Source organism: Prionailurus viverrinus, chromosome B4, assembly GCF_022837055.1.
Source record: "Prionailurus viverrinus isolate Anna chromosome B4, UM_Priviv_1.0, whole genome shotgun sequence".
Lineage (NCBI taxonomy): Eukaryota > Metazoa > Chordata > Mammalia > Carnivora > Felidae > Prionailurus > Prionailurus viverrinus.
The window spans coordinates 3,579,923-3,604,117 of NC_062567.1; the positions used below are offsets into that span (position 1 = coordinate 3,579,923).

The following is a 24,195-nucleotide window of genomic DNA, read 5'->3' on the forward strand; positions in this document are numbered from 1 at the left end:
GGAATTACTGCCCTATCTTCACTGAGCCAAAGCGGAATCAGAGAAGGACACCGAAGTGCCATTAAAAGGACATGCCCGGGAGTGGCAGTGGGTCCCTAAGGGTCCCCAACCATGCGCAGACCATAAAATCGCACTGCTAAGGATACCAACTCCAAGTTAAAGCATTGCTCTGCGGGTGGCAGGATAAAAGGATTTCCACGGCTCTTCATGAATACAACCATCCCGATCCAGCCAGGCCTAAAAAGTACTGGCCTTTCTCCTTACCGTTTTCCAGCAACCGAAATCCTCAGGCAAGTGCTTCTGGGCCGACCCGCGAAAATTCAGTCTCATTTGCAGACCGCCCCACTGAGCCCCGCGCCGCGTGCCGGGAAAGCAGAAGCAGGATCTAGAACCTCCCGTCAAGGCATCTGCCGGCGGAAAGCAGCAGCACACAGATATCCCCTGAATCGTGTACCAGTCTTACTCTGAGCTATGGTGGTCACGGGGTTGGGGGCGGAAAGGGGGACCTGGGGTTGAATGGGGACAGAGCTCCATTCCGGGAAGACGAAAACGTTCTGGAGGCAGATGGTGGTGACGGCCGCACAGCAGCGTAAATGTACTGGATGCCAGCAAATTGGACGCTTAAGAGGGCTCAAAGCGGTCACTTTTATGTTGCAGGTATTTTCCGATGAAAAAAACTCAGGAAAAATAAAAACACGACCCAGTGTCTTGCAACCCCATCACGTAAAACCTCGGATCGCGAGCCTTCTTCAAGATGAGCAAACACTTCTAATAAAATTTAACTTGATAAACGAGCGACGTCTTGCAATCCGGGCATTACGTGCCGCCGAACGTCACACGATCACAACTGAGCCAACGGTTCTTGAAATTCGCTTTGATATACGAGCGCTCTGGACGACAAGCGTGTTTCTGGAACGAATTATGCTTGCAAACCAAGGTTTTACGGCGTATTACTGTTGCCTCAGGACGCATGAAAGTACAACCTAGCTCAGGGATGAAACCTGTGGCATTACCTGCGACCCCAACTGCCTCGTGCTTCTGAAGTAAGCGTGAGAGCCTGGGTGCTACGAAGAATCTGCGGCCCACTCCGCTAACCCTTCAAACAAACACCTTCTCTGTCTCAAAAAAGGAACAGCCTTAAAAGCATACTCCGGAATATACAGATATATATAAACTGCACAGAACAGTTCACAATAGCTTAGAAAGGGAATCCATCCACTCTGCTGTGTGGGAGTTGTGGGATCCTACAAATGAGCTAAATTTTGATCCAAATCACAAGTGACACTTGTGGCGTAGGAGGCAAAAGATACTACATTCTTCCTACTAGAAAGTAACAAAAGGATTAAACCTGAAAGCAACTGGCCAGCGATTCTGTGCTGACAACCCTCTAACATGATTATTTTAGTTACTATATCTGTACTCAAAAACATTTTCGGCTATAATGCCTTATGGCATGATGCATAACCAAGGCTTTTTTCCAAAAAGCTCTCAGCTACTAAAAAGAAAACAAAGAAAACACCTCACAGGGAAAACAAACACTTCCTTAAAGAGGAATGCACCTGCTGGTGTGAACTATCAGGCAAACAGATAGAAAAACTGAAGTATTTAACTCAACCCATCTTAATCCATTCAGTTCCAACAGTTTTAAAAAATCCTACATCACTCACAAATGAAATATTGCCTCGAAATAATAAAAGTGTAAAATATGTTCACGGAGTCATTAAGGCCTATTTTCCCACATAATTAGGTTTCGCTTTTCTGCTCGCTAATTTCTCCACGCTGGCATTAGCCAGAATTCTATTTGAATACAACAGCAGTTCCTGGCTCATTACAAGAGTTTTACAAACAGTAAAAGCCCAGAGCTGAACATAAGCGTAGCCAGCCTGGCCAAGGCAAGAATAATCGACGCTTGTGGGCCATCAAGGCAGAGCCGCATTCCCAGTCTTCACAGCTACTCTGGGCGAGTGTTGTGTTTTATTCTATCTTATGTGACACCGACAAATTAAAATGGTGGTGTCATCAGGCAGGCAAGGGAGGAGTAACTGGAAATGGACGTAAAGAACGGACAGGAGAGTGACGACTGGGTGAGGGCGGGCAGCCGGGAAGAGAAAGAGCCACAGAAGGGCAAATGGCAATCATTCAAGAAGAGACCACTGAATCAGGGGCTAAGAGGCTTTCCGGCGACCCCAAAGTGCACTGTTACAAGGGACAGAAGACCGAGCCTCAGGATAGAACGGGTAAAGAGGACACGGACACAGAGAATATCAGAGGAGAAAACCTCCAGGCATTAAGACAGACCGCACGCACACAGTTGGCTCCAACTGTATGCAGTACAATTTGCTAGGGTGCTTTCTCTAACCGGTTAGATGAACTCAACAAAGGAAGTAGGGGTTCATTTCCTTTCCCCGCGAAGATGCACCACGACAATACATGTGATGATGTAATATGTGCCTTGATTTAGAGATGAAGCTTCTCTGTTTTTCATTAACATCATGCTTATTGGAAAGCGTGTACATCTGCAAAATGACACGTTACTCAAGAGTCCTTTCATGTGGGTATCTGTTCAAAACTGCAATTAAGACAGAAAACGTGGACTGCTGGGTTTCAGGAGAAAAGGCTTCTTTTCCAGGGCACCTTTTCTTCCATTTCAATTTCAAGGTCCAGACTCCGGGGCCATCAGAACCCCACCACCCCTTCCAGCATGTCTGGGGCCCGTGTCTATCCTGAGGACACTGGAGGACAAGGGATGGTGACTCCAGACTTTCACACCGAGGATCCCAATTACTAGGGTTTTCAGTTCACTCAAGGTCTATCTTGTAATGCTTTCTTTTTTTTTCTAATTTATTTTTTAATCTTTATTTTTGAGAGAGAGAGACAGAGAGAGACAGAGTGTGAGGGGGGGCGAAGCAGGGAGAGAGGGAGACACAGAATCCGAGGCAGATTCCAGGCTCTGAGCTGTCAGCACAGAGCCCGACGCGGGGCTCGAACTCACAGACCACGAGATCATGACCTGAGCCGAAGTCGGACACTTAACCGACTGAGCCACCCAGGCGCCCCGTAATACTCTCTGTAATACAAATCTTTGCCAGCCTGGAACCCCGCACCGTGGCTATTCCTCATAACACGGGTTTAAGACCACAGCAAAGTCTGCTGTGCTGTCCCTTGCTTACTCCAGAGTTTTCCACCGATTTTTTGATACGTCCCTGTTTCCGTCACCTTGCCAGCCCGAGTCCCCCACACATACACAGTCCTAAACCAATCCAGGTCTTCCCATGGTCTCCCGCAGTCTGGCAGTGATAATAGCTAATAAAAAAATGGCAGCAATAAAAATTTGAAAAAATAAAATAAAATTTTTAAAACCTGGCTTATCCTGCTCAGGACTAAGCAGTGAGGAAATCTACCAAGTGGGAAAATTAACTCACAAAGATGACACTTACCACAAAAGGGTCATTTGGGGAGTACTGCAAAAATGATCAAGGCGTACATGAATTTCACTGGAATTACCTGCTCTTAGGATATTGACATTTTCTGACTTTCTACTCTATGGCAATCTCCCAGCTGACACATCTTCCCTGTGAATTCTTCACCAGTTACCCTGTCCCTCGGTAATACAAGCAAGGGGACAGCCAGGGTTTTGTTTGATTTCTGTTCAAGTTTAGGGACACTGGCACAATTTAAAATTTTCTGTAGGGGTGCCCTCAAGGGGCTGGCTCAGGCAGTAGAACGTGTGACTCTTGATCGCAGGGTCGTGAGTTTGAGCCCCACACTGGACACAGAGATGACTTAAAACAAATAAAAAGATTAAAATAAAATAAAATAAAACAAAAACCTCAATACTAACACATGATCAGTTCATTCTAGGCATTGGAAGTTCATCCCAAGACAATGACCGAACTTCTTCAGGGTTCTGCTACCCCCGCTCACTCCAGGAAGAGCTAAAAGGCTCCCATCACACGCACGAGGATTAGTGTTAACTTGCTTGGACATTTGAAAATACAAAACATGGAAAAACTCCACAGCTGTGCCAGGAAGGCAAAGCCATGTTCACCACAAAAGCCTAACCCAGAGCCACCACATGAATCTGACATTCATCCTGGGGTCTACCAATGCAAGAAAAATGCAAATTCTGTTCTTAACTCCTCATTTACAATACAATAAAACCAGTGTTCCTTTTGTTTTTAGTTTTTTGTTTTTATTTTGATGGGAGGAGGGGATGATCTGATTTTAATTTTTATTAATTCAGAAAATTTCAAGGAGATACACTCCATTTCACTTCCAACAGAGGAATAGCGTTTAAATCAATCTTTGGCTCTCCTTTGTAAAAACCGTTTCGGAAACAAACGAAGACGTCTTTAAATCCCACAGCTTCTCAATTATTCTGTACAAGCTTGAACAGAATTACCCTTTAGAGACACTTACTTAAGTAGTCACAGATGACAATATGAAGTCTAGGGAAATGGGTGGGAGTGCTGATTATGTAAGGTTGGCCTTGAGTTGATCACGATCAAAGTCAAGTAACAGGCAGATGGGGGTCACCATACATTCCGTCTACTTTGGGATATGATGAAATCTCCCATAATAAAGGAGTTTTAAAAGCAGAATAGGAGAGGGGCGCCTGGGTGGCGCAGTCGGTTAAGCGTCCGACTTCAGCCAGGTCACGATCTCGCGGTCCGTGAGTTCGAGCCCCGCGTCAGGCTCTGGGCTGATGGCTCAGAGCCTGGAGCCTGTTTCGGATTCTGTGTCTCCCTCTCTCTCTGCCCCTCCCCCGTTCATGCTCTGTCTCTCTCTGTCCCAAAAATAAATAAACGTTGAAAAAAAAAAAAAATTAAAAAAAAAAAAAAAAGCAGAATAGGAGGGGCATTTTGCACTCATTAGGAAAAAGGAAAGCTGCAAACCATGGCAAGTAACAACCAAGGCTCCAGATTTGAGCCAAATGTGCCAACAAAGAGTTGAGAAGTTGAAGGGCACCTGGTTGGTTCAGCGTCCAACTTCGGCTCAGGTCATGATCTCGCCGTTTGTGGGTTCAAGCCCCACGTCGGGCTCAGTGCTGACAGCTCAGAGTCTGGTGCCTGCTTCGGATCCTGTGTCTCCCTCTCTCTCTGCCCCTTCCCCACTCACATGCTGTCTGTCTGTCTGTCTCTCTGTCTCTCTCTCAGAAATAAACATTAAAAAAAAAAAAAAGAGTTGAGAAGTTGATTAGTTGCGGCCTTCATTCTCTTTGTCTTCTTAAACCCTACCTGGTCGGCAACTCACTGCCTCATTAAAATGGATTTGCCTTGTGTTCACTAAGGGGGCACCGAGGCCTCCCAGCAGAAAAACCCCAGAAACCAACAGCCAGTTGGTACTAATCTAAAGAGGACTCCCGTGCAGATCAGTTTATGACAAGAAAACTGAGAAATCATGTCCTCGGATCACTATGATGGGCACACATTTAAACGTGCACGCCTGAGCAAATTTCATCTGCCTACTGAGTGGAATGGGGAAATCAGAAGAATACCCTTCTAGAATATTCTGAATGGGAATGAGAGTCCACAAGATTAAGTTATCAGACAGGAATGAGTCTTCTGTGATGGATAATTCTTTCAATGTACGGTTGGTTCCGGTTTCCTAATATCTCGTTGAGAATTTCTGCATCTGTGTCCATCAGGGAAATTGGTCTGTCGTTCTCCTTTTTAGCGGGGGTCTCTGTCTGGTTTTGGAACCAAGGTAATGCTGGCCTCACAGAATGAGTTTGGAAGTTTTCCTTCCACTTCTATTTTTTGGAATAGCTAGGAATGGGTCTTCCGATCAAAAAAAAAAAAAATAGAAATGTATGTGCCTAACTTCAATTAAAAAAAAAAAAAAGTAATCACCACAGTCCTACTTCCCTTGTTGTATCCCAAACTATGATGAAACAATTGCTTAAAAGACCCAAAACAAACTGCTTTGACACAGATTTAAAAAAAAACCAATATTACTACTAATAAAATGTCTTCTGAAGAATTATACTAGCTTTGTTGGGGGAAAGGAGGAGACACCTGGGTCAGAGGGGTAAAAAAAGAACACAGTGCCAGGAACCTTCCTGTACAAGCAAACCAACACTGATTTAGGCAGAATGAGCTGATAATTCTGACTTAGGAACATACCGCTAAGGCCTCGGGGACACGAAGGGGGCGGAAAATGTGACTTTACCTCCACAACTCCTCCAAGTTCCTGGCAGGGTTTGTCAGAATCTCCCGAAAATTCAGCAGGATTAAAGGAGACAATGTTCACTCTTAATGTTAGTCTCATCCACTGACCCAGGGATCATCTACCAATTCACAGCTATTCACGCGCTTCTGACAAGAAGCCAGGCTGTGCTTTCATCTGACCCAGTTCGTCCGGGGCTCCTGGTGAAACCCCCATGCTGTCGGTGCACGCACGGATCTGCGGCATGCACGAGAGGAGGGGAGGGGAGACGTCTTGTCACCTTACCTCCCTACTGCTCGAGTCTTAGGCGTCTTTGCCTTTTAGGGGTCAGGAGCAGGAGATCGATGTGTGGGTGTGCTATCTCGAAAGAAAAGAGGGAACAAAGAAAGGTTTTAGTGGCTGTTTCATCTGTAATTCATAATTTTTTATGAGCACATGGAGAAAGACGATGAAAGGATGTGGAGGGATCTCAGGCAATGAGTAGCAAAAGGGGACCCACAGGGAAGGAGAAGGAAGACGGGAGAGGGCTGGACAGAGAGGCACAGCCAGGAGGCTACCAGGGAACAAAACCGCGCGAGCGGGAGCCGGAAGGCGGGCAGTCCCACTTCTCAGTCCACGAAGACTGGGCCACCTTACAAAAGGCAAATCCCAGATGCCACGGTTTCCAGGCTCAAAAGACCTTTCTTAAGTCGCGGAGTCCCTTCAGGACCACTCCTAAATAGACAAAGGTAAGAAACTCAAAGTTGAACGTAATAACGCCAACACCCTTCATTCTGCGGCCAAGTCCACACCCACAAAATGAATGAATATCAACAGGGACCTGGTAACGAATCCCAAAGACAGGGGGGTCAGCATGCGCCCTCTCCCCTCGTCCACGATGCGCACCATCCCAACGTGGTCTTCGGTCACTGCAGAAAGGACACTCACGCTCGCTCAGTTTCTTACCAGGAAACACATACAGCTGGAACGTAAACCCGACCGGGGTGGAGGCTTCATCTACACAGTTTCCCATTCTGCTTCTAGTACCAAGAAATGGTATCATTTGAACTATTGACACGATTGAAAATGGAATGAATCACCACTACCTACCTGAGCGTTAAACTCCTACCATGTTCAAGGGCGAGAGTAAAGGCATCAGACACCTGAACTCTGCTGTCTTCACATCCCAAATGCCCTCATTCTTCTTCAACGCCAAGGTCCAAAATGGCAAGAACTACTAGCCTGATTTTGAGCCTCGCATTTGACTGTAAATGTCACAGAACACGCATCGTATAACCCTTGCTTTTATCTCTTTGTACAAAGTCATTGGATCAAAATATTGTAATCAACGTTCTGTATATAACCTGGGTTTTTTTTTGTTTTTTTGTTTTTTGTCTCTTAAGACCCGTGCAGGACTTTTCTGCCCGCGGTATATTCTAGAATTGTACAATGCAAATAAAACTTTAAAAAAAAAATTTTTTTTAATGGGGGGGGGGGGACACCTGGGTGGCTCAGCTGGTTGAGCTTCCCCCTTCAGCCTAGGTCATGATCTCACTGTTCCAAAATTCGAGCTCCGCGTCGGGCTCTGGACTGACAGCTCAGAGCCTGAAGCCCGTTTCAGATTCTGTGTGTGCGTGTGCATGTGTGTGTGCGTATGTGTGTGTGTGTGTGTCCGCCCCTCCCCCACTCATGCTCGCTCGCTCTCTCAAAAATAAATAAAACATGAAAAAAAATTAAAATCGCACAATGCTATGCTTGGGGTGGGGAGGCTTCTTTTCTCCTGTACACTCATCTTAAAACAGTTAAAAACAATGACCTTGAGAGAGAGGGTGTTTTGTAGGACATAATAAGACACCACTAATTCTTTTTTTTTTTAATTTTTTTTTTAATGTTTATTTTTGAGACAGAGAGAGACAGGGCATGAACCGGGGAGGGTCAGAGAGAGAGGGAGACACAGAATCTGAAACAGGCTCCAGGTTCTGAGCTGTCAGCACAGAGCCCGACGCGGGGCTCGAACTCATGGACCGTGAGATCATGACCTGAGCCGAAGTCGGCCGCTTAACCGACTGAGCCACCCAGGCGCCCCAAGACACCACTAATTCTTAAAACAAGCCTTGAGAGCTGCGGGTCTCTTGAAAAAATCGTACACATATTAACTGATAAGCGCAAGCCTAAGAAAAATGGGATCTGAAAATTTAAAACAAAAAATGAATCTAGGCCCAATATGGTATGCTTAAGCACACAGAGATGCGAAAGTAGTAAATAATTTTATGCACCGTTCCCGCTGTGCTCCACCTTACGAGCACAGGGAGAGCGTGGCTGGTGCCCCCCAACTATGAGAAAGGCAATCCTGCTGGGCCATGAAGCTCTTTAAAGGCTAACACAGGGGGAAAGTACAGATCACACTAACTCAAGAGCAAATGCCACCAGCTAGAAATTTAAAGGCGCTTCATCAACTACAGAGAATAAATTTTGACTCCCAAATGAAAAAAAAAAAAAAAAAGTAGTTTGGTCCCAGGTTTTTGTATTTCAAGCACTCCTACGTTTTCCTCGAGATGTTTGGAAAGATGAAGTAGTCGTCCTAAAAACAAAAACGTTTGTTAGCTGAATGAGCTGTAGCAGACACTGCTAATGGTCCCTACGGACCACTTCTTTTAGTAAGAGAACCTCCCACACCCCGGGAGTTTAGGCGACGCAGTGGGGCCCTACAGCTACGCGGCGTTATTTCGCTCCCTCAGTGCAATGAGAGATGGCCGGGTGCTAAGTTTCGGCCCATGGAAAGCGGGCGGCTGGCCCTCGACTCCCTCTCTCTCCCTCCTTCTTGCTGGGAATGCAAAGCAGAATCAAGCTTCCACCATCCAGCGGTGAGAGCGGAATGGAGAGAACCCAGTGCCACAAGGACCCAAGAGAACAGAGGTCTGCCATCCCCAACCACTCCCCACCGGCCTGTTGCAGGAAAGGGCAGTGAACTTCTAAATGACTGCGAGCCCCAGTGTTTGAGGGGTTTTTTTGTAACAGAAGTTTACGCTGTACCCTAATACATAAACCATGCGATCAAGGACCTCGGATGAACTGTAAGGGAAGAATCTCCAGACGAGAAACATTTTGGAAAAGAAAGAGGGAAGGAGGGTCTAGAAAAAAAAAAAGAAGAAAGGGTGCCATAGAAATCGGAAGAGAAAATAATGACCAAATCTCTGTACTTCTAAACCCCCCCCCTAAAAATCTTTATAATACAGTTGACTCTTGCACAACGCGGAGGTTAGGCGGCTATGCATGCTGAGGACCACAGTGCAGTCAAAATCCACATATAACTTCTGACGCCCCCGAACTTAAATACTAACAGCCTACTGTTGACCGGAAGCCTTACCGATAACAGCAACAATCAATCAACCCATCCTTTGTATATGTACGTATGTTATATGTATTGCACACCGTCTTCTTAAAAGGAAGCCATTAAGAAAATTAGCGGGAAAATACAGCTACAGTACCATACTTGTATTTATTGAAAACAGCCTGCACAGAAGTGGACGGTCACAGTTCAAACCCATCAAGTTCAAGGGTCAAGTATACTTTAGCAAACAGAATCAAACATTCTTCGGATACCAGTAGGATGAGCTAAATTGGGAAACTAAGTAGGCAAGCATTTCCAAGAAAAATCAAATGTAATCTAATACAGTGCACTTAAATATTTGTTAAGAAACTGCTGCCAGCTACGTTAATAGAATGTTTAATGGACATTTATTTGCCAGTGGTTATTTATGTGAACATCCTCCCTGCATAAATGCTTTGCAGAAATCCAGCCTACAAGGGCACATAAATACAGAGGCTTTACTGAAAGAACCATTAACAGGACTTATAAATCCAGAGCTCCATGTGCATTAGGGATCTAAAATTAATTTTGATGGGCTAACAAATTACACATTAGATGTACAGATGAAGAATGTAAAAAACGTTGCTTTATTCGTTTCAAAAAACAAACGTGTGATTGACTATCACTCCAAATAACACTAAGCAAGGCATATAAATCATCCCTTAATCTCTAAAGGACGATAAAACATTTAAACCAGAAAGTAGGTTTTAAATAAATTGTATTCTCTTTGGAGATGTCTCAAAGAGTTTTGTTTTGGTGATGCTTGCGGGTGGTGGGAAGCTGGTGGGGGCTGGCACGTTAATATGCCTTATGACAGTCTCAGAAGATATTCATCATATAATTTTCTAAGAAATAAGCTGAGAAGATACTAATGACTTGACCTGACTATCTAGTGTGAAAAAAATAAGTAAAGATGATTTTAATGGCGATAACTCCTTTCTATAACCCACAATGGGCTTTGGGGGGCTATTAGTCACTACTGTATAAATATATCAAATGGGCTTTAAAAAAAAAATTGCATGGTTTGATCAACAATGCCAAACAGCTCTGTCAATCGGTAAGAGATAACCAGAAAAATAATAATTATGAAAAGCCCTAAAATCGTATTTCTTTTCAATTCAATAGCACTTCCTGCTGGTTACATCTCTTCAGAAATACGAAATTTCTAGCGGCTGACTACTGTGAATTCTTGCTACAATCTCCCTGGAACTTTTTAGAAGATGAACAGTTGGGCCTCGTTGTGTGCAATCTTTCTGTCCTCAAAGCTGTTGGACCTAACTAGATTCGGGCTCATCTTTGACAATTAAGCATCTGACTTCGGCTCAGGTCATGAGCGCAGCACCGTTCGTGATTTCGAGTCCCACATCGGGTGAGCATGAGCCCTGCTTCAGGTACAACAGGAGTCCCCAGGTGAGCTCCACTCCCCTCTCTCTCTGCCTCTCTCTCGCCCCTTGTGGGATCCTGTCTCGCTCTCAAAAAAACAAAACACAAAAAACAAAAAACCAAAAACACCTCTTTGGGTCCAGGATCTAAAGCAGACAGAACGAAGGGCAGGCCGGCACAGGACGCCGTGTGGGGGCTCACTGGTTTCAGGCCTGCCGCCTCTATGCACCTGTGCCTTTCCCAGACCCTCAGGCTGCGTGTGCAGATTGCCACCCTGCCTATCACCGATCTTAGACACACTTGGAGGATTAGGTGCTGTGGAAGCAGAAATCAGCAGAAGTCAGTTTCTAGGATGCCCCTATGTGGAGGCACTTCTCCAACAGGCAGGAAGGCTCGGGCTGAGAAGCCCTCTCTCATGGGGACATCCCGAAATTAACCTGCCACTCGGCCAGGGGGCCACCGGGAGCCCAGCCGCCCTCCTAGAACACACACATAGCCCCATCCAACCTTCCTTCACTCAAGGCATCCACGCAGGGCCCCAGAGGGGTCACCTACGGCTCCATCCCGCAGCTCCCTCCCCCTGCCTCCGTCTACCCTGTTGATGAGGTCAGGCCAGCCCTGATCCCTCCGTAAGTTTCCCAGCCCAGCGCCCAATCCTGCTGTAGGTTCTAGATTTTTCCCATGGGGCCCGTCCTACTGATAGGGGGGCTTGCTCTGTTCTGGCCAGTCCTCGTCCCCGGGCCCAGACCACATGACCTGGACTTCCCACCTGGATTCACCATGCCTCCCAATACAAAAATCATTAAAATTATTTGTGTACCAGGCCAATGCCCCCAGGCTGCTGTCTTAGGGCTTTATCATGTTAAAGGAGACAGACTAGGGACTGTTTTACACTGTAGATGTGACTCTGGCAGAATCCTAAGGTAGTGAGGACCCACTCAACTCATAAAGCACCTGTCTATCAGAGTAGCAGTTCTTTTTTTCTTAAATAAATGCCTATTTATTTATTCTGAGAAAGAGAGAGAGAGAGAGAGAGAGAGCGTGCATGAGCGGGGAAGGGGCAGAGAGAGAGGAGAGAAAGAATAACAAGCAGACTCCACACGGTCAGCACAAACCCTGAGATCACGACCTGAGCCCAAACCAAGAGTCGGACGCTCAACCAACTGAGCCGCCCGGGCGCCCCAAAGATTCTTTACAGCCTTTATTTCTCCACGCCACATCCCCTCTGTTGCCACCTGTTTGGTGGATACAGAATAATGAGAACTTTTTCGAGGCTTGAGAGTCCTATAGATCAGTTATTCGCCTTTCCCTTAGAATGGCTGACACCTGGCTGTACAGAAGCCCATACCCTCCAGTCCCACCGACAGGGCTATTTGCTCCCACAATAAATGGCATTAGATTGCTCTGCCATCGACACCCACTTTCCCCAGATTTCCCTTCTCCTCCCTTGCAGTCGGGCTGTCTGTCGTCATTCATCTTCAATACAAGCGTCCACGACTAACGCTCTCCTCCCTGCTTCTAAGCACCGTGTCCAACATGCACCGGGCTTCTGCGCCCAGGAGCGGGGACTGGTGTGTGTGGGTGCGGTAAGATTTAAGAGGCCCTTCGATAAATAATGTGCATACGCCAATTAGTTCTTGCCGGTGGCTGCTGTGATTTTTAATTAGTGCACAGGCTCCGTTCCTTATCCACTTAACCAAATACTGAGCTTTAACTACGGGCAAGGCATAACAAATAAAAGTGTTATAATTCCAACTATACGGCCGTGTTGGAAAAAGAAAACCATGGCGACAGTAACAGATCGACGGTTGCCTGGGGCGGGGCGGGGAGGAAGGATGGACGCGTGGAGCACAGGGGACTTTTAGGGCTCTGAAACGACTCTGTGTGACAGTATAATGGTGGACACATGTCATTATACATCTGTCCAAACCACAGACAGTGCAACACCTAATGTAAACTATGGACTCGGTGATGCTGACGAGTCAACGTAGCTTCATCAACTGTAACAAATGTACCATCTGGTGGGGGATGCTGATGGGGGGAGGCCGTGTATGTGGGGGGCAGAAGGCTTAAGAGAAGTCTCTGTACCTTCCCCCCCAGTTCTGCTGTGAACCTAAAACCGCTCTAAATAGTAAAGTCTTTAAAGTAATCAATCTCGATAAGTAAATAAAATTTAACAGTGAATAAAATACCATCCTTAGCCAGAGGATAAAGGAAGAAAAAGAGAGTATTTCTAGATTTCCTCCTACATTCTTAGCACAGGCTCTAAGGAGTTTATACAAATCCCACGTTAGATGCCAGGACTTCCTCACGGACGCCTCCCTAGAAGGGAGACCATTAGGGCCTCTGACATTTAAAAAAAAGAAGGAGGTGGGCACCTGGGTGGCTCAGTCGGTGAAGCGTCCCACTCTTGATTTCAGCTCAGGTCACGATCTCAGCGTTCTTGCGATCAAAACCCACGTCGGGATCTGCACTGACAGCACGGAGCCTCCTCCTTGGGATGCTCTCTCTATCTCTCTCCCTCTCTCTCTGCCCTTCCCCTGTGCGTGCTCTCTCTCTCTCTCTCTCTCTCAAAATAAACATTAAAAAAAAAAAAGAAGGAATACCGTGACACTACATGTTCTTCCCACTTTACGGTCAGGTTCCAGAGAGCTTCCATATCTGCCGTCAACGGAGATGCAGAGAGTATGATGGAAACAGGTTAAGTGACTTCGTTCCGAGGTAATGACCAGCGAGAGGCAGAGCTGAGCCACCAGCCAGACCACCAGACTCAGGCCAGCACCCCCCTCCTCCATATGGCGGGAGGCACACTCTTCAATGCACAAGAAGCCGCTTCAAAAACACCCATTTATTTGATGTTAAGTACCAACAGGATCCAGTGCAGACGGACCTTTCCCGTCGGCCTTTGGCAGACCACCAGAGAAGTCAGGGGTCGCACTTCCGTGCCCAATCAGGTCAACCTCCGGCTCTTGTAAATGTCCATGACAGCTAACCACGCTCTAAAAAGGCTTAGTATAAACAAAGACAAATTTTTAAAACACAGGAAGAGTGCAGTCTCAGAGAAGTTACCACCCGGACAAAAAGGAAGATGCAACCCAAGTTTCCAGAGATCAGAATTTCAAATTAATTTCCAGGACATCTTAGCAACACAAGAGTGAGGTTTTCGAGAAGGAAAGGCCAAAGCAGGAAACACCGACAAATAAATGCATACGCTGGCAGGTGTCCTATAAAACATCGACTTCCAAAAGCAAGCCCATCATCTGTGTGCCTGTCATTGGCCAAAAGTTGACTACAGTACAAATGAGCTTCATATAAAATGCTTCATAAAACAAAATAAAAAAAATAAAAATAAAAATAAACTAAAAAAAAAACAAAACAAAACAAAACTGCTTCATAATAAGCCTATCATATATTCCCACCAAAAAAGCCACTGGGCAAAGAGTAGAACCTCAATAAATAACCCTTGGTAGATTGGTGTAAAATTTTGTCCGCTTCCATAGCAATAGTAATGCAGCTTGTGGACCAAGAGAGCGGCCGGGAGGCAATGTCAGGGCTCTTCACCATCAAGCCAAGGTCCTCTCTCTACCAGTTCTGGTGCTCCCATCAGCAAAGGACCCAGAGGGAGACTTGAAAGGAACCTATGACTGAATATAAATTCTACAAAAGCCCAATGATGAGAAATCCTTCCAGAGCCCTAAAAGGCTTCTAAACCCTTGAATTACAAGTCTAAGATGGACATGGGAGGACATTCAGAATACTGAGACACCTAGGCTCAGGCAGTCACCCCTTGGGATAAAAGTACACCTTCCAGATCGTAAAGGCCAAATATGTGCCCAGGAAAGCAGGAGGGACTAGTCGGCTTTTTGGGATGGCCTTTTTTTTATTTAAACTTTTTTCTTTTTTAGCGTTTATTTATTTTTGAGAGACAGAGACAGACAGAGCACAAGCAGGGGAGGGGCAGAGAGAGCGGGAGATACAGAATGTGAAGCAGGCTCCAGACTGTGAGCGATCAGCACAGAGTCCAACACGGGGCTTGAACCCACGAACTGTGAGATCATGACCTGAGCCAACGCTGGATGCTTAACTGACTGAGCCACCCAGGCGCCCCAAGAATGGCCTTTTTTCTGACACAGGTATGGAAGACGGCTCTTCAAACTCTATTACTCACATACCCCCTCCAAAGAATTCTGAAAAAACTAATGTTTCCCCCTGGTGTATTTTCTCTTTTTTTTCATTTTTTTAATGTTTATTTATTTTTGAGAGAGAGACAGAGATAGAGACAGAACATGAGCGGGGGAGGGGCAGAGAGAGAGAGACACAGAATCCGAAGCAGGCTCCAGGCTCTGAGTTGTCAGCACAGAGCCTGACGTGGGGCTCGAACTCACAAACGGTGAGTGACATCATGACATGAGCCGAAGTCGGATGCTTAACCAACTGAGCCACCCAGGCTCCCCTTCCTTGCATATTTTCGATTAGGCATTCTAAAATCTTTCATTCATTTCAGTAGTTACAAAGGATGTCATTTCCTATAACTGCATTTTTGACACTTTGAATAAAATGCTGTATCGCTCTCATAACTATATCCGATAGAATGATCTGACCCTCTCCACCATGCATTTTTTTAATTTTTAAAAATTTTTTTTCAAGTCTATTCATTTATTTTGAGAGAGAGAGAGAGAGAGAGAGAGAGAGAGAGAGAGGAAGAGAGCACGACCAGAGGAGGGGCAGAGAGAGAGAGAGGAAGAGAGAGAGAATCCCAAGCAGACTCCATCCACACTGTCAGTGTGGCGCCCGACGTGGGGCTCGAACTCACAAACCATGAGATCATGACCGGAGTGGAAACCAAGAGTTGGACACTTAACCAACTGAGCCACCCGGGCGCCCCCACAACCATGCATTTTTAAATGCATGTAATTAAGTGCAACTTCAACCCTTTGCATGGAACTCCTCTTTCTCCTGAATTCAAGCCCACCCCACACCCCTCCGACTCCTACTACATGTAATATCTTCACCTTTTTTTCATTCCCATTTCATTCTTTTATTGCTCACCCTACCTGACTCCTCTGAGACCACAACAAAAAATGTAACATGTAATTTTCAAAATTACCCTTTTAAAAATCCCTCCAACCGTAAACTGAAAATTTTCTTCAGGCTCAGGGTACTAAAATTACTTCTGGTCCAGATCAAAACATAAGTAACATTACAAAATTTGATGATTAACTGTAAAAGTGTTGTACCTTGATATGATGCCTTGAGTAAAGAAGGCTTCACTTAACACACTGAGATTTTGTGTTCGGTGCCCCAAAGGCTATGCGTGAGACGACGTTCTTCTCTGGCTGGCTGGGGAGGCGGGAACAGACACTTCAGTGGTCTTCCCAGGCGGATGGGTGTCACGAAAGATACAGAACGCAAGGGTCCGGAAATTGGCTCCCAAAATAGACCCATACCAAGTAACCCCCGCCCGGGTCACAGGGGCCGTGAGAAACCCAGGGTGGAAAGTTTGAACAGGCCACCCTTCCCTGTACAGGGCCCGGCAGAGCTCAAATGTGAGCCCACATACCACACTGGAAATATTCTCAAGTCATTAATCAAGCAAACAGGCTGTGAAGTAAAGTATGCCCCATCTTCCTACGTGGACAAATACATCTTCATAATAACAGAGTCACGTAGTATGTAAAAAGCTATGGTATATAGACAACTGCAAGTTGGCCAAATGCCAAAGATAAATAAATTTAATAATGACGGTGTATCCGGCTGTTGATGGGCTAGCAATGTTTGGATGAGTAATAAATTAAAGACTTACATAATTCATAAATCATTCTGTATCTATTCCATAAAAAATTATTTTCCTTATATTTTTTCCAGCAAAATCATTAGCCATCTAGTTAAAAAAAAAAGCAAGATTTTCACATAATTTGTATTCTATTCACAGAAATCATTCAAGGCATTAAAAGATAAAATATAATTATCTCCAGTCTGTACAATGTTAATATTTTCGATGAAAACAATGTAAATCAAAATGCAAACATCACAATTTTAAGTATATCTTATTATATGTCTTCAAAAAAAAGCTACTTTCCTGCTAAATATTCTAAATAATCTACTGAAATTAATAGGAAAATTACAGGGGCACCTGGCTGGCTCAGTCAGTTAAGCGTCCAACTTCGACTTGGGTCATGAGCTCACGGTTCGTGGGCTCGAGCCCCGCGTCGGGCTCTGTGCGGTCTTCATGGAGCCTGCTTGGGATTCTCTCTCTCCCTCTCTTTCTGTCTCTCCCTGACCAGTGCTTTCTCTCTCTCTCAAAATAAATAGATAAATAAACTTTAGAAAAAAAAAAAAAACTAAAGCCACGATGAAGTCACATTAGCTACTGTCTTTCTAAACATGTCATAGACCCTTGTACCCAGACGTATATCTGCATTAGCCATATGTCTTGGAGGTAAGCCCAGGGGCAGGTACTCTCAGAGAGCAACACACAGCTGAGGAAGAGATACTCCCATGGCTGGGTCCTGTCAACCTCTCAGATAAATGCAGAGGGCATGACCCTGGAACAGAGGCATGCATGGAACAGAGGCATGCTTGGAATGGCTCTGGAATGGAGGCGTGGTCCTGGAATGGAGGCAAGACCCTGGAAACTCGAGCCTGGATGGGGAACTTAACAAGAAGCAGCAGCAAGTCAGAGTCTTGTTCAGGAGCCCAGAGCAGGAAAAGGGGTGGGAGAAACTCACCAGTCCAACAAGCTAGAAGGCAGTCGGAGGCATGAAGGAGGGGACCAGATGACGCTAGGGCTCCTGGCTCTGGGCAGGAAAACAAAGGCACGTCGGGCTGGGGACAGGCAGAGGTCCCAGGAGGCCGTGCTGCGCTGCGAGAGCCCTGTCTGCTCAAAGGTGACTAGAAGGTTCTCTCAGCACTACCTGGGCCCCGCTGAGAGCAGTCCAGGGCCAGGACCCTCAACAGGGGAGAGGGGACCAAGAAGACAGGCCCTGACAGGGAGACGAAGGACCAAAAATAGCCAACAAGAGGCCACAGGGACCCACAGAACTAGCCCACCCACATCCCACACAGAATCAGACACGAGCCTGACTTAAAGTATATGCTGCTGGATTAAGCAGCACGAGAAAGTAAATTCATTTACGACTAACACCGAGACGGAAAATCTTACGGTGCCGCTTTGTGCTTACAGTTTTCACGTTGCAGAAAAACCCAAATAGCATCTGATACAATTTACATAACTTTACATAATCTCATGATTACCATTTGGCAAGGAAGTTCCAGACCGAATCGCTTCCATTTATTTGCCTCCAAAAATGACAAGACGGAAAACATTCTGGACAAGTTAGCGTTCTACCTTCTTCTTAAAAATCGCAAGAAGCCAATTCTACTACTTTTCTTAGTAGTACGTTTCCAAGATTTCGAGTCTAAAGATTCAACAGTCTGATTGACACAACTTAATCAACAAACAAACATTTACTAACCTCCTCCTATTTTCAAAGCACCGATTTCAGACGTGGAGGGTGGGGGCGGGTAATCCTTACCTCAAACTCGACTTCAAACTGTCTGACCTGGGGATAAGGTATTCCCACTTACCAAGCCACGATTTTCAAATGTAATATAAGAATTATACCATCCAGGGGGTGCCTGGGTGGCTCAGTCGGTTAAGCGTCTGACTTTTGATTTCGGCTCAGGTCATGATCTCACAGTTCGTGAGATCGGGCCCCACATCGGGCTCTGTGCTGACAACACGGAGACTGCTTGGGATTCTGTGTCTCCCTCTCTCTCTTTCCCTCCCCTCTTCTTTCTCTCTCTCGAAATAAATAAATAAACATAAAAAAAAAATCATACCAGCCAGTTTACAAAGGCATTCCTCAGATAGGGTTAGATTTAGTTAGCTGGTGCACGGCAGGCACCAAATAAAATTATTTTGTGGGTGCAAGTGTTTTTAATTGAAAAGCCATGATGCAAACAGAATAAAATTAGTGATCACACTTCGAGAAACCAAAGACGGGATGTGTGATGTACAGTGAGTTTCAAAAGACAAGTACAAACACCAAGCAGGAATTATAGGAGAAGAGACTACTGTTCTACTCATAAGCTAACAGTTGTTCACCACTATCTATGCAAAGGGTTTTAATTTATAGGACAGGACCACCATTCGGTCTGGCTTCCTTGGTTTCGGTCTTTGCTTTTCCTTCCACAGGCTAAAACGAACAGTTTCATCGGTATCTAATCATGGGGCCTATTTATTGACTTCAGAGCCCCTTTATAAATCTCATTCATTGCTCTCTGATTTCTCACATTCAGAACATTTTTGAGCTGAAGGAAACCTGAGCGACCACCTGGGCCAACGCGGTGTGTTGTAAGACAGAGCCTCGGAAACGTGAGGTCACACGCTCAGAGGCCGCACGAGGCCACGTGTGGCTGTCCTGTCCTGTGCCCGACACTCGGGGCCCAGTCGCCTACAGGACCCAAGCAAATGAGAACCAACAAGCAGGGGCCAGAAGATGTGAAGAGCAGACACAGGACCGCCTGAAGAGGCAGGTACTCCCAGGATACCGAAGGCGGCCAGTGAAAACCACGTTGACTGTGTACGATCCATTCGTGTTACGAAAATGTCGTTCAGGTCATAAACATCAACACCGTCGCATTCTGCTTCTCAGAGTCCGCGGTGACGTAACTGGAAGGCCCGTGGTCCCGCGATTTCCCAGCCCTACACACCAACTGCCCCCCTCGCCTCTTACGTTATAACCAACTGCGGGGAAAAACAAAATTCCCCCAAACAGTCCTAAGACCAGGCTTCAGAACCTGGCTGCCTCTACGTGCGTAACATAAGGCCATATTCACACTTGCTGCTAACGCTTCATGAATAAACATCCCTTTATTCAAATAAGTTATATATTAACTAACTCCCAGTAATTTTCCTTCAACTTTGAATGGTAAATAGAGTCATTCTGGCAAGACTGCAGAGTTTGCAATTCAAATTACAGAAATGTTAATAACGGGGAAAATAAAAATTAGAGGCATGATTCCTAAGGCACCGTAATTCCAATACTTTTACTGCAACAGTAGAAAGCGCGCATAAATATTTCTCAATTTATAAGCCGAGGGGTCTCATTCGGGCAGGCTTCGTACTCACCTGCAATCTCACAGGAGCATTTCTTTCAGGCACTCGGTAGGCACCTGCTAGAAAGTCAAAGCTCCCCGACCCCACGCGTTAGGAGGTAGTTGCTACTTCTCAATAAATAACAGTGAAACAGTCACTGGATTAAATGATTTCCTTACATTATCACCATAAACAATAATTATTTGGCAGTTGCCCTTTGCGAGCTTTGCGTGTGCTTATGAATAAATCAAGGCTTATTGATTTAGTAAGCTAAAACGTTTTCCATCTAGCTCCTCTAATAAGAGCTCTAATCCTCCACTGCACTTACCGATGCTTTAATGTAGTATGTTTGCTAATACTTTTAATATGAGAGATTAGCGCCGATGAGCTCACGAGCAGAAACACTGCTCTTTGGACGGCCAATTGGCCACTACGCCCAGGTCTCTCTAAACACGTCCTTATTAATGGAGTTCTCTGCCTGTGGATTGGAATCACATCTTATTGAAACGGGGAGAGCAGCCGCCATGCTGTTTCCTTCTTTGTAACGTTTAGTGTAATAATGACGGCTCGCGGTGATTCAGGTATCACGTCCATTTCAGATGGCAAGGCGAGAAAAATACGGGACTGTAAAAAATAGGGGACTGTGCTCGGTGGTTGGTAAAACTATCATCTAAAATCAGGGGGCGCCTGGGTGGCTCAATCGGTTAAGCGTCCAACTTCGGCTCAGGTCATGATGTCAGTTTCATCAGTTCGAGCCCCTCACTGGGCTCTGTGTTCACAGCTCAGAGCCTGGAGCCTGCTTCGGATTCTGTGTCTCCTGCTCTCTCTCTGCCCTTCACCGGCTCACACTCCTTCTCTCTCTCTCACTCTCTCTCTCTCTCTCTCTCTCTCTCTCTCTCAAAACTACACATTAAAATAAATAAAAAAATAAAATAAAATCATAAAATGAGTGTCTTAATGCGGTGACCTCAGAAGATGAAAGGCTACTTGGGGCAACCCCAGAATGTCCTCCCAGGCGCGCTATTAACCCCAGTCTGAGCAGGAAAGGCGGCCCTCTCCTTCCTCCCTCCCGGGGGTGGGGGGGAGCACAACCGCCCACACCCTCACCCCCTTGCTTCCCCCGCTTGTATTCTGGAGCTGTCCTGCACACAATGATGGGCTCAACTCCACTTCCGCTGTCACTCGGTGGGGAATGATTCCCGGTTCCCTGGGCTCCAACAGGGAACCGGCATCTTTGATTCTTTGGATTCTTTATCGAGCAAAATTCTGTCTGTTGTAGGCGACAAAGGACCCAGGCACTCACAACGATTTCCCAGCCCCGTCTGTCCCCCAATCCACTGAAACGTGATCACCCCCACAGTGACACAGAAACTTCTGTGCTTCGTACACACTTCCACAGGTCTCAGCTCCAAAACAAAGTCCACTCCTCATGTATACGGTGGGCAAACCAGCACCCTTCTTCCTCCTCTCCTTCACGAGGACCACAAACCGAGGCACGTCAGGCTGGAACGGCCTTTAGGGACGATACAACCTCCTCTCAAAGATGAGAAAATGGAGAGGAATCTCACCCAGGTAGCTAAATTAGCGGCAGAGGCAAAGTGAGAACCAGATCCCCAGGCTCCAGCCACGATGTTCCTCCCGTCAAAACACCCCCTGACTCCCTTTAAAACATCCCGACTCCTGAGATCGGTAAGAAGATCCATCACACTGGAGCATCTCAAACAAAAGCGTCACGTGTCGCCGACTTTAACTTGTGTTAACACCCTGCGACGCCTTTCAAGTTGAGCCGCGACGCAGACCAACCAGGTACAGTTCCAGAATTTACAATGATACTAGCTCTCTACAGCAGAAAACCACACAAACAAGAATCCTTGTTTGAAAATAGATTCCCCCCGATTCCCTGCGGGGCACCCGCCGCCTCTGGCTACAAAGCAGTAATTATCCTGTACTGCAGCAATCAATAAAACCTTTTGCCCCCCTGAACCTGCTATTCCCTGACTTTGTTCTCCGCGGGGAAGATTTCCAAGTCATATTGATCACCTACTAAATTTTTTCTAAAGTTCTTTAAAAGGAGCCAAGAAGACATTCTCAAATTAGCATAACTTGTTATTGTTTGAGCGGGCTTCGGATCACTCAGGCACATTAATGCTTCCCCCTCCTTGACTGGGTGTTCCCATTTTTCATCGGGAATTTGTCATTTTAAGTGTCTCTCTGTCTTGCCTAATAGCGCAAAGTCAGTAGGATACAAATTTGATGGTGTTTCCGAAACTGTGGCTGCTGCCACATTTTTCAGCCAAGCGAGGAGGAAGAATTGATTGATAAACTATGCCCTCTCTCTCTCTCTCTCTTTCTCTCGAGCAACAGCATGCATTTCTACCAAATGAACCCATTAGCTCCAAGAGTGTTAAAATCCAGCACCCTGGAACTTGTCTCCAGAACGATTCACTAGAGAATCTATTATATAAAGTGAAACCATCGTAGTACAGCCTTTCCAAGGGCATTTCACTGCTAACGCGTCAAACTTTAAGAGCGAGTCATAAAGGAGATGAGGAAGGACGGCGAGGGGGCGAGGGAGGCACCCTCCCGAGGGTGTGTGGGCACGACCACGGGGCCTCTGTGTGCAGAGCGGGGCGGGCAGAAAGACCTCTGGTCCCCTAAACAGCACTGACGCCTTCCCAACATTCCATCAGCGCGAAGCATCCACCGCGACTGGTTTGCTTCATGAGCCGACAGAGACCACGGGGAAATTAAATAATCGTGCATTACACCGTTATCTTTTCACCTCGGCAGCTGTCTTAATTCAAAGCAAAGGGAATAGTATTCGGTCTTAAAAAAGAAGGAACCTATCTTACACCACTCACAAAAATTCACTCGAAATGAGCTACAGACCTAAGTGTAAGACCAAAAACCATAAAACTCCTAGAAGAAAACAGAGGGGTGCAGGGGGTGGGGGGAGCACCTGGACATCAATCTTGGCCGGGTTTGTTTTTTTTTTGGATAGGATGCCTAAAGCACAAGCAATAAAACAAAAAATAAACAGGTGAAACTACGTGAAGCTACAAAGCTTCTGCGCAGCAAAAGAAACCATCATCAAAATGAAAAGATAACTTGGGGCACCTGGGTGGCTCGATGGGTTAAGCGTCCGACTCTTGGGTTTCGGCTCAGGTCGTGAACACGTGGTTTGTGAGTTCAAGCCCCACGTCGGGCTCTGCGCTGATGGTGCGGAGCCTGCTTGGGATTCTCTCTCTCCCTGTCCTTCTGCCCCTTCCCCCCTCTCTCTCTCTCTCGGTCTCTCTCTCAAAAAGAAATAAACTTAAAAAACTTTTTTAAAAAAAATGAAAAGATAACCTACAGAACGGGGAAAAATATTTGCAGCCACATACTGATAAGGGGTTAATATCCAAAATACATATAGAACCCATTCAAGTCAATAGTCGAAAACAATCCGATTTAAACATGGGCAGAAGCGTCACTCATTTCCCTTCATGCGTTTGGTGAAGGGGACTGGAGGTACGAGCTTCCAGTTATGATGTGAATACACCGCGGGGATGAAAAATCCAGCCAATGAGACCGTCACAGCGTTGCATGGGGACAGATGTTAGCCACACTTGTGGGGAGCAGAGCACATGATACAGAGAAGGTGAGTCACTCTGTTGCACACCCAAAACTGCTGTAAAATCGCGTGTCCACTGTATTCAATTTAACAAGAAAGCAAGAAAAAGTGAGAAGCTCTGAATAGCCATTTTTCCGAAGAGCGCATCCAGGTACACGAAAAGACTCTCGCCATCACTCATCATCAGGAAAACGCAAATCCAGACCACAGGGAGGTGTCGCTTCACACGTGCAGGATGGCTATCGTCACAGAGACCAGAGAGAACATGCGGGCGAGGATGTGGAGAAGCGGGAGCCCCCGAGCACTGCTGGTGGGAATGCCAACCGGTGCAGCCGCGGTGGAAAACAGTACAGAAGTTGGTCAAAAACTTAGAACTAGAACTACCCTGTGACCCAGCAATTCCATGACTGGGAGTCTATCCAAAGGAAACAAAAACACTATGCCAAAGAGAGCTCTGCGCCCCATGTTCATCGCAGCATTATTTACAACAGCCAAGACATTAAAACCACCTACATGTTTACGGGCAGATGAACAGATAAAGAAAATGTGGGGGGCGCCTGGGTGGCCCAGTGGGTGAAGCGT

At 46.0% G+C, this 24,195-nt stretch overlaps 1 protein-coding gene across 14 annotated transcripts in view; it reads right to left on the reverse strand.

The window, feature by feature from the left end:
* The window catches only part of SFMBT2 (Scm like with four mbt domains 2), a 226,543-nt gene that overhangs the window by 163,538 nt on the left and 38,810 nt on the right, over positions 1 to 24,195 (reverse strand). The window contains exon 1 of one of the 14 annotated variants that reach the window (XM_047866415.1): positions 6,454 to 6,481. The exons of the other annotated variants lie outside the window; for them this stretch is intronic. The gene's annotated coding sequence lies outside the window, so the exon portion shown is untranslated. Of the gene's footprint in view, positions 1 to 6,453; positions 6,482 to 24,195 lie in introns of those variants that run through there. 14 annotated transcript variants of the gene reach the window in all.